General features: G+C 50.8%; 1 protein-coding gene across 8 annotated transcripts in view; it reads left to right on the top strand.

Moving 5' to 3' along the window:
* Positions 1-3221: 3221 nt before the first annotated feature.
* The window catches only part of DCAF4 (DDB1 and CUL4 associated factor 4), a 27984-nt gene continuing 27550 nt past the window's right edge, over positions 3222-3655 (top strand). For 4 of the 8 annotated variants that reach the window (XM_046647597.1, XM_046647599.1, XM_046647600.1 and 1 more), the window contains exon 1: positions 3222-3328. The gene's annotated coding sequence lies outside the window, so the exon portion shown is untranslated. Of the gene's footprint in view, positions 3329-3551; positions 3571-3655 lie in introns of those variants that run through there. The other 4 variants (XM_046647602.1, XM_046647604.1, XM_046647598.1 and 1 more) reach the window with 3 other exon arrangements.

Here is a 3655-nt window from a genome sequence, read left to right on the forward strand (position 1 = left end):
CCTCATCCTTTTTCTTTTCAGTGCACAGTATTCCACTAAATGAATCTGCCATCATTTTTTTAAATTAGTCTCCTACTAATGGGCATTAAGATGGCTTCCAAACTTTCGCTATTATACAATGCTAAGTCACTTTGCACATAAGCAAATATATTTTTAGGATGAATTCCTAGCAATGTAATTGCTAGGTCAAAGGTATGTGCACATTTAATTTAGATAAATATTGATTTTTGTTGTTAGCGCCATTGAGTGGATTCTGACTCCTAGTGTCCCTGTGGACAGCAGAGCAGAACCCTGCCTAGTCTTTTTGTGCCATCCTCTCACCTCCCAGCGCTCTCTCAGACAGCACTCTGCTGCTATTCACAGGGTTTTCATGGACAGTTTTTTTGGAATTGTATGGCCAGGTCCTTCTTCCCAGCCTGTCTTAGTCTGGAAGCTCCACTGAAACCTGTCCACCATGGGTGACCCTGCTGGTATTTGAAATACCGGTGGCATAGCTTTCAGCATCACAGCCACATGCAGACGCCACAGTATGACCAGCAACAGACCCACGGTGTGGTTCCCTGACGGGAAACAAACTCAAGCCATGGTGGGGTGAGACCACCGAATCTTCACCACTAGACCACCGAAATATTGATATTCTGCTAAAGTGTCTCCCTTGGAGAGCATATGAGAGCCTGAGCATTAACAAACCTCTGGATTTTGCCTATCTGGTCATGGAAAAGGATATGTCAGAGGAGTTTTAAATTACATTTCCCTTATATTGAGTGAGGTTGAGCATCCTTTCATGATTACTTCCTTTTCTGTATAGTTGGCATAGACACCGCTCATTTTTCTATTATTTGTAGGAATATTTTATGTATTAGGAAAATTAGCTCTTTTCAGTGAAATGAGTTGTAGATATTTTATACCAAATCGGAGTATGTCTTTTGACTTTCATTTGGACAGTTTTTGCCTTGAGAGCACAAACTCTGGAACCAGACTGCCTAACTCAGGCCACACACCAGCTGTGTGACCTTGAGCAAGTTCCTTAACCTCTCTGTGACTCGCTTTATCAGTGAAGTGGTGATATTAATAGCATCTACCTCACAGGGTTGTTCTAATTAGAAGAATGAATATATGGAAAGCGCTCAGAAAATATGTGGCACATGACAAGGACTATAAAAGTATTGTTTATTTTTTGAGTAGTCAACTTTAATGTCGATTCATTTTAGATGCCATTTCAAAGAAAAATTTTTATTTGCCTTGGCTTCCAATTCTGGGGATGAAATAGAAAAAAGGGATTAGTTTTACTTTGATGGTAACATGCACCATTTAGATACCAAGCCATCCTCATAAGAGGGTGCTTAAGCGCTGGGAGTGGAGACTAAGCTGTGAGGCGCTTTACAATCGGGACATTTACTCCTCACCACCTTATCATGGTCCTCATTTTACCTCTGAGGAAACTGAGGTTCCGAGATGCCACACGACTCGCCCAAGGCTAAGCTTCCTTTGTGCATTGACTTGCGAGTGTTCTTTAACCTTTTTCTCAGTGTGCCTATTGCAGGTCCCCAAGGCACATCGGGTGCCAACCCCACTGTTCCCTCACAGGAATTCAAAAGAGCTGGCTGGCTGGCTGGCTGCCGTTCACTCACTCAGCAAGCCCGAAGCCAAGCCCGTCTGACTTCCTCCAGTGACCACCCCCATCTTCAGCTTAGAATCCAGTTTGACTCCCCCCAAAGAGTTCAAGTAGCAGATTCTCCCTCTGAAATGCTCTCCCACCCACCCCTCCCTTCCATCCCAGCTGCTGACCCTCTGGTTCAGCTCTGCCTGCCTTTCACGGGACGGTTGCTGCAGTAAGCTCCTGACAAGCCCCCCAGCCGACTTCCACAATCTCTCCTCTCCAACCTCTCCTAGGGTGCTGCCCGGGTGATTTCCCCAAAGCGCAGCTCTAGTTCCCAACTCTCAAAGCCTGCTGGTTTCTTTGACATTTGACCCAACCGACCTTGCTTGGTTTTGCTTTCAAGACTCCCCTCCCATCCAGCCAAAATGAATGCCTCACTATTCCTTGAGCACGCTCCAGTCAGGTTGGTTGTTCTGCTTAGAATTTCTTTCTTTCTCCTCTCAAGCTTCTTGAAGCTGTTTTTCATTCTGACTATACTCACTTCCCCGGTTCCCTTCACCACCTTTCTGCACTCCACACCCTGCATTTGTTTGTAAATTCCTTGAGAGCCGAAAATCCTACCTTCTTTGTTATTGACTGAAATGCTTTCACACATGGGTACGATTGATAAACTCCACAACCTATTTTCTAATGGGTCCAGCCACTCGCAGGGGCCTGGGTTAACCCAGCACACAGCGTACCAGGCCTTCTAGTGGCAAGAACCAAGCCTGGCCTAATCAACCCAGCTCTTCTCACAAAACTATCACTTCTGGCCAAGTGCCCATCACAACCTTCTGTTTTCCTTTTAGATCTGACGGCTGTCAGCTGCTAACTGGAAAAGGCACAGCACGCAGAGAACATTCTGGAAATATTGACTGTATGAACAAACTTTACTCTGGAGACATGAGAATGTTAGATCAACTTGCTTGTTTTAACAGAAAAAAATCAAGGCGCAGCAAAGGAAGAGACTCGCCCTAGGTCACACAGCAAGTAGGAAACAGATCTAGACCCAGAACCCAGGCCTCCTGACTGCAGTTCAGGGCACGCCCCTCTGCACCTCGGAGCCACGCAGACCTAGGGTCACCAGCCTCAGCCACCTGCGGTCACTGCCGAAGACGTCACCCTGTCCCTTTGGCTCTCCCTCATCTCAGAGCCTCCATCATCCTTCCCATAACACAACCCTTCCTCCTCCCCAAGTCTCAGTTTTGAAGATAATGGACCCGAGCAGCGAGAGGACTGCTCCAGGGTGGACCAATCGCCTGCGGGCAGGGAAGATTCTCGGCGCTGGGTGGGATACCCACCGCTGCGGCACCAGCCACCTCGGACCTCCTGAATTACGAACGCAGCCTCCAGCCCCGCCCCAGGGCGCCCGGCCCCGCCCCCAGCGCGCCCGGCCCAGGCACGCCTTGTCGACACGCGGCCTCTTCGCCATGCCTGGGCGGAGCCGAACCCTCAGTCCCCGCCCTCTCCGTAGGATCCACCCTATTGATGTAGACAGACAGAAACTGCGTCCAATGAGAAGGAAGGGGCGGCCGCGATGGCCCTATCCGCTGCCGCAACACAAGAACCGGCGCAACTAACTGGCGGACGCTCTAGGTTGGTCTTTCCGGGTCCTTCCACGCTTCGCTGGTATTCCTGCTGAGCCCGAGCGTGAATCCGAGGGAGAGGCAGAAAGGACCCTCTAATCAAGTGAGTCTGTGCCCGTTTGGGTGACCGTTGGCGTTGGTCCGGGGGCTCCTGCTGCGTCCCCCTCAGAGCCCAGGGTGGGATAGGGGTGTGGGGTAAGGCCCGAGAAAGGGGCGGGGAGGAGCCGAGCACGTGGAACGCAGGCCTGACCGTGGCGTGGGCGGGGGCTGGGCCGGCGGCCTCCGGGCGGGTGGGCTTCGTGGGCGCTTGGAGCCGGTCTGTCCTGTCGAGTCGGATCTGCAGCGGTAAACACGGGGGAGGGGAACCCCGAGTGTCGGGTCGAATCTGCAGCCGTAAACACGGGGGAGGGAACCCCGAGTGTCGTGTCCG

Source organism: Equus quagga, chromosome 20, assembly GCF_021613505.1.
Source record: "Equus quagga isolate Etosha38 chromosome 20, UCLA_HA_Equagga_1.0, whole genome shotgun sequence".
Classification (NCBI taxonomy): Eukaryota; Metazoa; Chordata; class Mammalia; order Perissodactyla; family Equidae; genus Equus; species Equus quagga.